At 44.7% G+C, this 11765-nt stretch overlaps 6 non-coding genes and 17 pseudogenes across 6 annotated transcripts; all 23 read right to left on the bottom strand.

The window, feature by feature from the left end:
* Positions 1 to 3136: 3136 nt before the first annotated feature.
* LOC136721822 (uncharacterized) lies at positions 3137 to 3255 on the bottom strand (annotated as a pseudogene).
* Positions 3256 to 3468: 213 nt separating this feature from the next.
* LOC136721818 (uncharacterized) lies at positions 3469 to 3587 on the bottom strand (annotated as a pseudogene).
* Positions 3588 to 3803: 216 nt separating this feature from the next.
* Positions 3804 to 3922, bottom strand: LOC136721825 (uncharacterized; annotated as a pseudogene).
* A 215-nt stretch (positions 3923 to 4137) lies between these two features.
* On the bottom strand, positions 4138 to 4256 carry LOC136721782 (uncharacterized; annotated as a pseudogene).
* A 216-nt stretch (positions 4257 to 4472) lies between these two features.
* Positions 4473 to 4591, bottom strand: LOC136721809 (uncharacterized; annotated as a pseudogene).
* Positions 4592 to 4804: 213 nt separating this feature from the next.
* On the bottom strand, positions 4805 to 4923 carry LOC136721833 (uncharacterized; annotated as a pseudogene).
* A 215-nt stretch (positions 4924 to 5138) lies between these two features.
* Positions 5139 to 5257, bottom strand: LOC136721751 (uncharacterized; annotated as a pseudogene).
* A 215-nt stretch (positions 5258 to 5472) lies between these two features.
* On the bottom strand, positions 5473 to 5591 carry LOC136721811 (uncharacterized; annotated as a pseudogene).
* A 546-nt stretch (positions 5592 to 6137) lies between these two features.
* On the bottom strand, positions 6138 to 6256 carry LOC136721765 (uncharacterized; annotated as a pseudogene).
* A 217-nt stretch (positions 6257 to 6473) lies between these two features.
* On the bottom strand, positions 6474 to 6592 carry LOC136721762 (uncharacterized; annotated as a pseudogene).
* Positions 6593 to 6811: 219 nt separating this feature from the next.
* On the bottom strand, positions 6812 to 6930 carry LOC136721783 (5S ribosomal RNA). The gene has a single exon (XR_010806148.1). It is a non-coding gene; the product is annotated as a 5S ribosomal RNA (ribosomal RNA).
* A 217-nt stretch (positions 6931 to 7147) lies between these two features.
* Positions 7148 to 7266, bottom strand: LOC136721872 (5S ribosomal RNA). The gene has a single exon (XR_010806178.1). It is a non-coding gene; the product is annotated as a 5S ribosomal RNA (ribosomal RNA).
* Positions 7267 to 7483: 217 nt separating this feature from the next.
* LOC136721792 (uncharacterized) lies at positions 7484 to 7602 on the bottom strand (annotated as a pseudogene).
* A 210-nt stretch (positions 7603 to 7812) lies between these two features.
* LOC136721763 (uncharacterized) lies at positions 7813 to 7931 on the bottom strand (annotated as a pseudogene).
* Positions 7932 to 8147: 216 nt separating this feature from the next.
* LOC136721750 (uncharacterized) lies at positions 8148 to 8266 on the bottom strand (annotated as a pseudogene).
* A 221-nt stretch (positions 8267 to 8487) lies between these two features.
* LOC136721819 (5S ribosomal RNA) lies at positions 8488 to 8606 on the bottom strand. Its single transcript, XR_010806151.1, has one exon. It is a non-coding gene; the product is annotated as a 5S ribosomal RNA (ribosomal RNA).
* Positions 8607 to 8825: 219 nt separating this feature from the next.
* On the bottom strand, positions 8826 to 8944 carry LOC136721753 (uncharacterized; annotated as a pseudogene).
* A 554-nt stretch (positions 8945 to 9498) lies between these two features.
* On the bottom strand, positions 9499 to 9617 carry LOC136721771 (5S ribosomal RNA). The gene has a single exon (XR_010806147.1). It is a non-coding gene; the product is annotated as a 5S ribosomal RNA (ribosomal RNA).
* A 221-nt stretch (positions 9618 to 9838) lies between these two features.
* On the bottom strand, positions 9839 to 9957 carry LOC136721814 (uncharacterized; annotated as a pseudogene).
* A 553-nt stretch (positions 9958 to 10510) lies between these two features.
* On the bottom strand, positions 10511 to 10629 carry LOC136721748 (uncharacterized; annotated as a pseudogene).
* Positions 10630 to 10846: 217 nt separating this feature from the next.
* On the bottom strand, positions 10847 to 10965 carry LOC136721859 (5S ribosomal RNA). Its single transcript, XR_010806166.1, has one exon. It is a non-coding gene; the product is annotated as a 5S ribosomal RNA (ribosomal RNA).
* A 221-nt stretch (positions 10966 to 11186) lies between these two features.
* LOC136721821 (uncharacterized) lies at positions 11187 to 11305 on the bottom strand (annotated as a pseudogene).
* A 209-nt stretch (positions 11306 to 11514) lies between these two features.
* LOC136721864 (5S ribosomal RNA) lies at positions 11515 to 11633 on the bottom strand. Its single transcript, XR_010806171.1, has one exon. It is a non-coding gene; the product is annotated as a 5S ribosomal RNA (ribosomal RNA).
* Between the last annotated feature and the right edge of the window lie 132 nt (positions 11634 to 11765).

Genomic DNA, 11765 nt, shown 5'->3' with positions numbered 1-11765 from the left:
CGTCAGCAAATTGAGAAAAACAGGTCTTTCTCCGTGTGAGATTATTATGGGATGACTTATGAGACTCTCCATCACTCCTCCATTGTCTGTAAGGGAAATGGACATCCACTTGATGGATGATGCTATGTTGTCTTTTTGTATGGGACTAACACGTGCTTTCGAAGCTGTCCATTCACAGATGAAAGCCGCCCAGACTGAACCATCCCAGCAGGTTTACCACCCCTTCCAGCAAGATGACTGTGTATATCAAAGCACACAAGAGAAAGTCCTCCCAACAGCCCAGGTGGACAGGGCCCTACCAGGTGCTCCTGACCACCCACACAGCTGTGAAGTGCCTAGGAACGACGACATGGATCCACTCCTCACACTGCAAACTTGCCAATCGAGGCGATCAGCACAACCCTGGTGGAGAACAGAGGGATAAAGGAATTGTTCTTCCACATCAGATTTGACATTACTGTATGTATGCAGGCCCTTGTAATTGCTTTTCCAATACTGCCAACTGGTTATTGATGATTGATTTCACATTGTGGTACGAGTATCGAGTGAAATGCGTGCTATCCACCTCAACAACACAGCGATAACATGGAGCCGGCAGGTGATCCAGGTCACAATAGAGGTCAAGCAGTGGGAGGAGGAAGACGTGGTGGTCAAAGGTGTAGCGTAAGGTACACTTATAAAATTCAATTAAAGAAGTGAATTTATAGTATCACCTTATCACGAATCCTGGAATCTTGTAGAACTCTTTTCTGTAATAATTGGATGCAGACACCAATTCCAAAGATATAAATTGTCAAATTTATTCAAAAACAAAGACTAAATGTAGCACTACACTAATTATACAAAAGGGAAAAACTAATTAAAATTCAACTCTAGATCAACAAATCAAAGACAAATCACTTCCGTGACCAAATCAAAGACCATGGGATCGCATATGATAACACACAAATCATTAAACAAAAAAGGTTATAAACACATTGACTACAATACCGGTTAGTAAGACGAAGGTGAGTCTCTCATTAGTATTGTTAGTCAGACATTCAATAACTACGCAGGTTAGTATTTATGTCAGGTAACTTCTCGTTATATATATATCAGTCTCATTAACGTTTAGGTGGAGAGAAAGATCCTATCATTACTTGTTACCACAATTTCCCTTAACTGATTATTATTCAATGATTAAGGATAGGCAGGGCCACCTATAATCTGGTGTCTATTAACTTGTGTCAATTTCAGACTAAACAGTTAAACAGGAATGAGAAGATATTTCTCGGCGTTGTCAGATTTTATTTCTAAAATTATCAACAAAACAGTTGAATGCAACACACATTTATATTTAAGAAAACTAAATGATATTACACATTCTAGAGTTATGAATCACAGATTAACATTTCTAATTGATTTCTCAAATGTCATGAATCATGAACTCCAAACTGTTAAACTTATGTGAACTTCGTCGCAGAGAGGCCTCTCTGGCTTCGGGCTCAGATAACAGCACACGGCACGAGGTCCGTGTGGTTTGGAACAAAGGCAGTCCGGTTCGGCTTTGTCCAAGAACTTCCACTCAGTCGATGCACCTGGAAGTTGGGGTTTCGCGAATGTAGAGTCTTTTCCAAACAGATTTTCCACTGGTTTGAAGGCTCCAAGGTAGTGCACAAAATCTTCTTTGTAAGCAGGGTTCCACCGTAGTTACTTGAAGACAAAGTCTTTGAGGAAAGCAGGGCCCTGTTTATTCCAAGGGTCAAGTTTCTTAAGACTCAAATAGCTATTTAAGTGACTGACACTTTTGTATTCAGTCGACTTAGTCAATTGTCCAGCTGTAAAACTCCACTGATCAGGTGGGTCTGTGAAGTTATTTATTTAATAAAGTCCTTTAAAATAATTCTTCGCTCAATCTCCTTCTCCCAGTTTAACTCTTCTGTTGCCGGCAAAGACTTGGTTGGTTTCTGATTCCGGTTCTGGCAACAGAGCTACAGGTTGAGCTGTGGCAGCGAGATTCTGGTTCAGGTGAGAGAGAGAGAGAGAGAAAGACTGTCCGCTGTTCCTTATAGTCTGTCAGATCAGTAGGTGATTGGTCCCTGAGTTCTTGAGATTCGATTTCGGTTTCAGCCCCAAGTGTCCTATTGGAGGGAGGCTTTATTTATGACTGATGTCAATCCATGCCATCTTTTGGAAATGCCGGTTGGCCTGGGTTCGTAGCTCTATGTCGGGATTTCGGCTCTCATCCACTTCAAAGAGTTTTTATCACCTACAGGCCCCTTTCTCCAGACATCTCATAGCAGAATTCCAAACTATTTGGCCTCTTCTCGGTGCCATCCTCCCCAAAACTGTCACTTTGATGCAAACCAGTTCCAAGCTGATGAGCTAAGGAAATCTGATAACTTTGGGGGGGGAGAGGTCTTCTTTAGATCAGTGCTTCAGCTCAGAGCCCAAATGCTCTTATCAAAATACACCCAACATAACGCTACATATGTATGTATGTATGTATATATGTGTAGAAGGAAAATTAGAAATTATTTTCTTACACCTGTTTTTCTCTCTTGTATACTTAAGAAAGATACGGTCAAGCTAGAAGGTCAGCCCAGAAGATAGTTTGATTTCTGTTTGTTATTTACGATGAGAACCTTGGAGACATTGTCAAACGGTATGACCTACGTGCCTGTTCCCTAAAACCATGTGTTGACCTATGAACTCTGTTCTATAATGATATATGTTCTGCTTAGTTAGCCTTTAAGATAACATTGTAATGACTTTCTAGCATGTATAGATGTATATATGTATGTATATATATATATATATATATATATATATATGTATGTATGTATGTCCAATTGCTTTGACAATACAAATGAATTGAATTGAGAGGAAGAGAGAGAGAGAGAGAGAGAGAGAAAGAGAGAGAGAGAGACAGACAGACAGACAGACAGACAGCTCAGCGATGACATCACGAGCCTCTCTCAGCTGACTGCTATGACATCACAGAGCACGTACATTCCGATGCTTGTCGTCTGTCAACCACTCAGTCACTGCTAGCCAGACTGTCCCTAAGACAAAGTGTACAATACTTCAATTATATCTCCTCCAGACTGAAAGAGAGTATTACGAGCTACGATGAAGTTACCCAAGAGACGTATAAAGCTTGCAGCACCTGGTATTTCCAGGAGGTCACCCATCCAAGTACTGACCAGGACCTGCCCCGTTCAGCTTACGCGATCTGACGAGATCGAGCGCGTTCAGGACGGTGTGGACACATGCCGAGAGGCCTGGCTGCATGATGTCTCTTAATGGTTGGCGGGTATTGACGGAACTTCCAGCAAAAAAAAAAAAAAAGAAAAACGGAGGGAAAAATATCAGTGCAGCAAAGGATGTTGAAAGTAGCCAGGTACGTGTACAATACTTCAATTATATCTCCTCCAGACAGAAAGAGAGTATTAAGAGCTACGATATAGTTACCCAGGAGACGTAAAAAGCTTGCAGCACCAGGTTTTTCTAGGAGGTCTCACATTCAAGTACTGACCAGGTCCTGCCCCGTTTAGCTTCCGAGATCTGATGAGATCGGGCGCATTCAGGACAATGTGTCCGCATGCCAAGAGGCCTGGCTACATGATGTCTCTTAAAGGCTGGAGGATATTGACGGAACTTCCAGCAAAATAATGAAGAAAAAAGAAAAATGGAGGGAAAAATATCAGTGCAGCAAAGGGTGTTGAAAGTAACCGGGTACGTGTACAATATTTCAATTATATCTCCTCCAGACTGAAAGAGAGTATTAAGAGCTACGATAAAGTTACCCAGCAGACGTAAAAAGCTGGCAGCACCTGGTATTTCCAGGAGATCTCCCATCCAAGTACTGACCAGGTCCTGCCCCGTTTCGTTTCCGAGATCTGACGAGATCGGGCGCGTTCAGGTCTGTGTGTCCGCAAGCCGAGATGCCTGGTTGCATGATGTCTCTTAAAGGCTGGCGGATATTGATGGAACTTCCAGAAAAAATAAAAAATAAAAAGAAAAATGGCGGGAAAAATATCAGTGCAGCAAAGGGTGTTGAAAGTAGCCGGGTACGTGTACAATTCTTCAATTATATCTCCTCCAGACAGAAATAGAGTATTAAAAGCTACGATGAAGTTACCCAGGAGACGAAAAAGCTTGCAGCACCTGGTATTTCCAGGAGGTCAGCCATCCAAGTACTGACGAGGCCCTGCACCGTTTAGCTTCCGAGATCTGATGAGATCGACCGCGTTCAGGACGGTGTGGCCGCAAGCCAAGCAGCCTGGCTACATGATGTCTCTTAAAGGCTGGAGGGTATTGACGGAACTTCCGGCAAAAAAAAAAAGAAAAAAGAAAAATGGAGGAAAAAATATCAGTGCAGCAAAGGGTGTTGAAAGTAGCCGGGTATGTGTACAATTCTTCAATTATATCTCCTCCAGACTGAAAGAGAGTATTACGAGCTACGATGAAGTTACCCAAGAGACGTATAAAGCTTGCAGCACCTGGTATTTCCAGGAGGTCACCCATCCAAGTACTGACCAGGACCTGCCCCGTTCAGCTTACGCGATCTGACGAGATCGAGCGCGTTCAGGACGGTGTGGACACAAGCCGAGAGGCCTGGTTGCATGATGTCTCTTAATGGTTGGCGGGTATTGACGGAACTTCCAGCAAAAAAAAAAAAAAAGAAAAACGGAGGGAAAAATATCAGTGCAGCAAAGGATGTTGAAAGTAGCCAGGTACGTGTACAATACTTCAATTATATCTCCTCCAGACAGAAAGAGAGTATTAAGAGCTACGATATAGTTACCCAGGAGACGTAAAAAGCTTGCAGAACCAGGTATTTCCAGGAGGTCCCACATTCAAGTAATGACCAGGCCCTGCCCCGTTTAGCTTCCGAGATCTGACGAGATGGGGCGCGTTCAGGACGGTGTGGTTGCAAGCCAAGAGGCCTGGCTGTATGATGTCTCTTAAAGGCTGGAGGGTATTGATGGAACTTCCAGCAAAAAAAAAAAAAAAAAGAAAAACGGAGGGAAAAATATCAGTGCAGCAAAGGGTGTTGAAAGTAGCCGGGTACGTGTACAATTCTTCAATTATATCTCCTCCAGACTGAAAGAGAGTATTAAGAGCTACGATGAAGTTACACAGGATACGTAAAAAGCTTGCATCACCTGGTATTTCCAGGAGGTCACCCATCCAAGTACTAACCAGGCCCTGGCCCGTTTAGTTTCCAAGGTCTGACGAGATCGGGCGCGTTCAGGACGGTGTGGCCGCAAGCCAAGAGGCCTGGCTGCATGATTTCTCTAAATGGCTGGAGGATATTGACAGAACTTCCAGCAAAAAAAAATGAAAAAAGAAAAATGGAGGGAAAAATATCAGTGCAGCAAAGGGTGTTAAAAGTAGCCGGGTACGTGTACAATACTTTAATTATATCTCCTCCAGACAGAAAGAGAGTATTACGAGCTACGATGAAGTTACCCAAGAGACGTATAAAGCTTGTAGCACCTGGTATTTCCAGGAGGTCACCCATCCAAGTACTGACCAGGACCTGCCCCGTTCAGCTTACGCGATCTGACGAGATCGAGCGCGTTCAGGACGGTGTGGACACAAGCCGAGAGGCCTGGTTGCATGATGTCTCTTAATGGTTGGCGGGTATTGACGGAACTTCCAGCAAAAAAAAAAAAAAAGAAAAACGGAGGGAAAAATATCAGTGCAGCAAAGGATGTTGAAAGTAGCCAGGTACGTGTACAATACTTCAATTATATCTCCTCCAGACAGAAAGAGAGTATAAAGAGCTACGATGAAGTTACCCAGGAGACGTAAAAGCTTGTAGCACCAGGTTTTTCTAGGAGGTCTCACATTCAAGTACTGACCAGGTCCTGCCCCGTTTCGTTTCCGAGATCTGATGAGATCGGGCGCGTTCAGGTCTGTGTGTCCGCAAGCCGAGATGCCTGGTTGCATGATGTCTCTTAAAGGCTGGCGGATATTGATGGAACTTCCAGAAAAAATAAAAAATAAAAAGAAAAATGGCGGGAAAAATATCAGTGCAGCAAAGGGTGTTGAAAGTAGCCGGGTACGTGTACAATTCTTCAATTATATCTCCTCCAGACAGAAATAGAGTATTAAAAGCTACGATGAAGTTACCCAGGAGACGAAAAAGCTTGCAGCACCTGGTATTTCCAGGAGGTCACCCATCCAAGTACTGACGAGGCCCTGCACCGTTTAGCTTCCGAGATCTGATGAGATCGACCGCGTTCAGGACGGTGTGGCCGCAAGCCAAGCAGCCTGGCTGCATGATGTCTCTTAAAGGCTGGAGGGTATTGACGGAACTTCCAGCAAAAAAAAAAAAGAAAATAAAAAAATGGAGGGAAAAATATCTGTGCAGTAAAGGGTGTTGAAAGTAGCCGGGTACGTGTACAATTCTTCAATTAAATCTCCTCCAGACAGAAAGAGAGTATTAAAAGCTACGACGAAGTTCCCCAGGTGACGTAAAAAGCTTGCAGCACCTGGTACTTCCAGGAGGTCTCCCATCCAAGTACTGACCAGGTCCTGCCCCGTTTAGTTTCTGAGATCTGACGAGATCGGGCGCGTTCAGGACGGTGTGGCCACAAGCCGAGACGCCTGGCTGCATGATGTCTCTTAAAGGCTGGCGGGTATTGACGGAATTTCCAGCATAAAAAAAAAAAAAAAAATAGAAAAATGGAGGGCAAAATATCAGTGCAGGAAAGGGTGTTGAAAGTAGCCGGGTACGTGTACAATTCTTCAATTATATCTCCTCCAGACAGAAAGAGAGTATTAAGAGCTACGATAAAGTTACCCAGGAGAAGTAAAAAGCTTGCAGCACCTGGTATTTCCAGGAGGTCACCCATCCAAGTACTGACCAGGCCCTGCCCCGTTTAGCTTCCGAGATCTGACGAGATCGGGCGCATTCAGGACGGTGTGGCCACAAGCCGAGACGCCTGGCTGCATGATGTCTCTTAAAGGTTGGCGGGTATTGACGGAACTTCCAGCAAAAAAAAAAAAGAAAAAAGAAAAATGGTGGGAAACATATCAGTGCAGCAAAGTGTGTTGAAAGTAGCCGGGTACGTGTACAATTCTTTAATTATATCTCCTCCAGACTGAAAGAGAGTATTAAGAGCTACGATGAAGTTACCCAGGGGACGTAAAAAGCTTGCAGCACCTGGTATTTCCAGGAGGTCACCCATCCAAGTACTGTCTAGGCCCTGCCCCATTTAGCTTCCGAGATCTGATGAGATCAGGCGCGTTCAGGACGGTGTGGCCGCAAGCCAAGAGGCCTGGCTGCATGATGTCTCTTAAAGGCTGGCGGGTATTGACGGAACTTCCAGCAAAAAAAAAAAAAAAAAATAGAAAAAGGGAGGGAAAAATATCAGTGCAGCAAAGGGTGTTGAAAGTAGCCGGGTACATGTACAATTCTTCAATTATATCTCCTCCAGACAGATAGAGAGTATTAAGAGCTACGATAAAGTTACCCAGGAGACGTAAAAGCTTGCAGCACTAGGTATTTCCAGGCGGTCTCACATTCATGTACTAACCAGGTCCTGCCCCGTTTAGCTTCCGAGATCTGACGAGATCGGGCGCGTTCAGTATGGTGTGGCCGCAAGCCGAGATGCCTGGCTGCATGATGTCTCTTAAAGGATGGCGGGTATTGACGGAATTTCCAGCAAAAAAAAAAAAGAAAAATAGAGGGAAAAATATCAGTGCAGCAAAGGGTGTTGAAAGTAGCCGGGTACATGTACAATTCTTCAATTATATCTCCTCCAGACAGAAAAAGAGAATTAAGAGCTACGATGCAGTTACCCAGGAGACGTAAAAAGCTTGCAGCACCTGGTATTTCCAGGAGGTCACACATCCAAGTACTGACCAGGCCCTGCCCCGTTTAGCTTCCGAAATCTGATATGATCGGGCGCATTCAGGACGGTGTGACTACAAGCCAAGAGGCCTGGCTGCATGATGTCTCTTAAAGGCTGGCGGATATTGACGGAACTTCCAGCAAAAAAATAAAATAAAAAGAAAAATGGAGGGAAAAATATCAGTGCAGCAAAGGGTGTTGAAAGTAGCCTAGTACGTGTACAATTCTTCAATTATATCTCCTGGAGACAGAAAGAGAGTATTAAGAGCTACGATGAAGTTACCCAGGAGACGTAAAAGGCTTGCAGCACCTGGTATTTCTAGGAGGTCTCCCATCCAAGTACTGACCAGGCCCTGCCCCGTTTAGATTCCGAGATCTGACGAGATTGGGCGCATTCAGGACGGTGTGGCCGCAAGCCGAGAGACCTGGCTGAATGATGACTCTTAAAGGTTGGCGGGTATTGACGGAATTTCCAGCAAAAAAAAAAAAAAAAAAAAATAGAAAAATGGAGGGAAAAATATCAGTGCAGGAAAGGGTGTTGAAAGTAGCTGGGTACGTGTACAATTCTTCAATTATATCTCCTGCAGACAGAAAGAGAGTATTAAGAGCTACGATGAAGTTACCCAGGAGACGTAAACAGCTTGCAGCACCTGGTATTTCTAGGAGGTCTCCCATCCAAGTACTGACCAGGCCCTGCCCCGTTTAGCTTCCGAGATCTGACGAGATCGGGCGCATTCAGGACGGTGTGGCCGCAAGCCGAGATGTCTGGCTGCATGATGTCTCTTAAAGGCTGGCGGGTATTGACGGAATTTCCAGCAAAAAAAAAAAAAAAAAAAAAGAAAAATGGAGGGAAAAATATCAGTGCAGGAAAGGGTGTTGAAAGTAGTCGGGTACGTGTACAATTCTTCAATTATATCTCCTGGAGACAGAAAGAGAGTATTAAGAGCTACGATGAAGTTACCCAGGAGACGTAAAAAGCTTGCAGGACCTGGTATTTCCAGGAGGTCTCCCATCAAAGAACTGACCAGGCCCTGCCCCGTTTAGCTTCCGAGATCTGATGAGATCGGGCGCGTTCAGGACGGAGTGGCCACAAGCCGAAAGGCCTGGCTGCATGATGTCTCTTAAAGGTTGGCGGGTATTGACGGAACTTCCAGCAAAAAAAAAAAAAAAAAAAAATAGAAAAATGGAGGGAAAAATATCAGTGCAGGAAAGGGTGTTGAAAGTAGCCGGGTACGTGTACAATTCTTCAATTATATCTCCTGCAGACTGAAAGAGAGTATTAAGAGCTACGATAAAGTTACCCAGGAGACGTAAAAGCTTGCAGCACCTGGTATTTCCAGGAGGTCTCACATTCAAGTACTGACCAGGTCCTGCCCGTTTAGCTTCCGAGATCTGACAATATCATGCGCGTTCAGGACGGTGTGGCCGAAAGCCAAGAGGCCCGGCTGCATGATGTCTCTTTAAGGCTGGCGGGTATTGATGGAACTTCAAGCAAAAAAAAAAAGAAAAAAGAAAAATGGAGGGAAAAATATCAGTGCAGCAAAGGGTTTTGAAAGTAGCCGGGTACGTGTACAATTCTTCAATAATATCTCCTACAGACTGAAAGAGAGTATTAAGAGCTATGATGAAGTTACCCAGGAGACTTAAAAAGCTTGCAGCACCTGGTATTTCCAGGAGGTCTCCCATCCAAGTACTGACCAGGCCCTGCCCCGCTTAGCTTCCGAGATCTGATGAGATCAGGCGTGTTCAGGACGGTGTGGCCGCAAGCCAAGAGGCCTGGCTGCATAATGTCTCTTAAAGGCTGGCGGGTATTGACGGAACTTCCAGCAAAAAATAAAAAATAAATAAATAGAAAAATGGAGGGAAGAATATCAGTGCAGGACAGGGTGTTGAAAGTAGCCGGGTACATGTACAATTCCTCAATTATATCTCCTCCAGACTGAATGAGAGTATTAAGAGCTACGCTGAAGTTACCCAGGAGACGTAAAAAGATTGCAGCACCTGGTATTTCCAGGAGGTCTCCCATCCAAGTACTGACCAGGCCCTGCCCAGTTTTTCTTCCGAGATCTGACGAGATCTTGCGTCTTCAGGACGGTGTGGCCTCAAGCCAAGAGGCCTGGCTGCATGATGTCTCTTAAAGGCTGGAGGGTATTGATGGAACTTCCAGCAAGAAACAAAAGAAAAAAGAAAAATGGAGGGAAAAATATCAGTGCAGGAAAGGGTGTTGAAAGTAGCCGGGTACGTGTACAATTCTTCAATTAAATCTCCTCCAGACAGATAGAGAGTATTAAGAGCTACGATGAAGTTACCCAGGAGATGTAAAAAGCTTGCAGCACCTGGTATTTCTAGGAAGTCTCCCATCCAAGTACCGACCAGGCCGTGCCCCGTTTAGCTTCCGAGATCTGACGATATCATGCGCGTTCAGGACGGTGTGGCCGAAAGCCGAGAGGCCTGGCTGCATGATGTCTCTTAAAGGTTGGCGGGTATTGACGGAACTTCCAGCAAAAAAAAAAAAAAAAAAAAAGAAAAATGGATGGAAAAATATCAGTGCAGCAAAGGGTGTTGACAGTAGCTGGGTACGTGTACAATTCTTCAATTATATCTCCTCCAGACAGAAAGAGAGAACTAAGAGCTACGATAAAGTTACCCAGGAGACGTAAAATCTTGCAGCACCAGGTATTTCCAGGAGGTCTCCCATCCAAGTACTGACCAGGTCCTGCCCCGTTTAGCTTCCGAGATCTTATGAGATCGGGCACGTTCAGGACGATGTGGCCGCAAGCCGAGAGGCCTGGCTGCATGATGTCTCTTAAAGGTTGGCGGGTATTGACGGAACTTCCAGCAAAAAAAAAAAAAAAAAAAGAAAAATGGATGGAAAAATATCAGTGCAGCAAAGGGTGTTGACAGTAGCTGGGTACGTGTACAATTCTTCAATTATATCTCCTCCAGACAGAAAGAGAGAACTAAGAGCTACGATGAAGTTACCCAGGAGACGTAAAAAGCTTGCAGCACCTGGTATTTCTAGGAGGTCTCCCATCCAAGTACTGACCAGGCCCTGCCCCGTTTAGCTTCCGAGATCTTACGAGATCGGGCGCATTCAGGACGGTGTGGCCGCAAGCCGAAAGTCCTGGCTGCATGATGTCTCTTAAAGGTTGGCGGGTATTGACGGAACTTCCAGCAAAAAAAAAGAAAAAAAGAAAAAAGAAAAATGGATGGAAAAATATCAGTGCAGCAAAGGGTGTTGACAGTAGCTGGATACGTGTACAATACTACAATTATATCTCCTCCAGACAGAGAGAGAGTATTAAGAGCTACGATAAAGTTACCCAGGAGACGTAAAAGCTTGCAGCACTAGGTATTTCCAGGAGGTCTCACTTTCATGTACTGACCAGGTCCTGCCGCGTTTAGCTTCCGAGATCTGACGAGATCGGGCGCGTTCAGGATGGTGTGGCCGCAAGCCGAGATGCCTGGCTGCACGATGTCTCTTAAAGGCTGGCGGGTATTGACGGAACTGCCAGCAAAAAAAAAAAGAAAAATAGAGGGAAATATACCAGTGCAGCAAAGGGTGTTGAAAGTAGCCGGGTACGTGTACAATTCTTCAATTATATCTCCTGGAGACAGAAAGAGAGTATTAAGAGCTACGATGAAGTTACCCAGGAGACGTAAAAAGCTTGCAGCACCTGGTATTTCCAGGAGGTCTCCCATCCAAGTACTGACCAGGCCCTGCCCCGTTTAGCTTCCGAGATCTAACGAGATCAGGCGCATTCAGGACGGTTTGGCCACAAGCCAAGAGGCCTGGCTGCATGATGTCTCTTAAAGGCTGGCGGGTATTGACGAACTTCCAGCAAAAAAAAAAAAAAAAAAAAATGGAAAATGGAGGGAAAAATATCAGTGCAGCAAAGGCTGTTGAAAGTAGCCG

This window comes from Amia ocellicauda, unplaced genomic scaffold (assembly GCF_036373705.1).
Source record: "Amia ocellicauda isolate fAmiCal2 unplaced genomic scaffold, fAmiCal2.hap1 HAP1_SCAFFOLD_123, whole genome shotgun sequence".
NCBI classification, from domain to species: domain Eukaryota; kingdom Metazoa; phylum Chordata; class Actinopteri; order Amiiformes; family Amiidae; genus Amia; species Amia ocellicauda.
The sequence above is the reverse complement of the archived record's forward strand: the minus strand, read 5'-3'. Positions and strand labels throughout refer to the sequence as shown.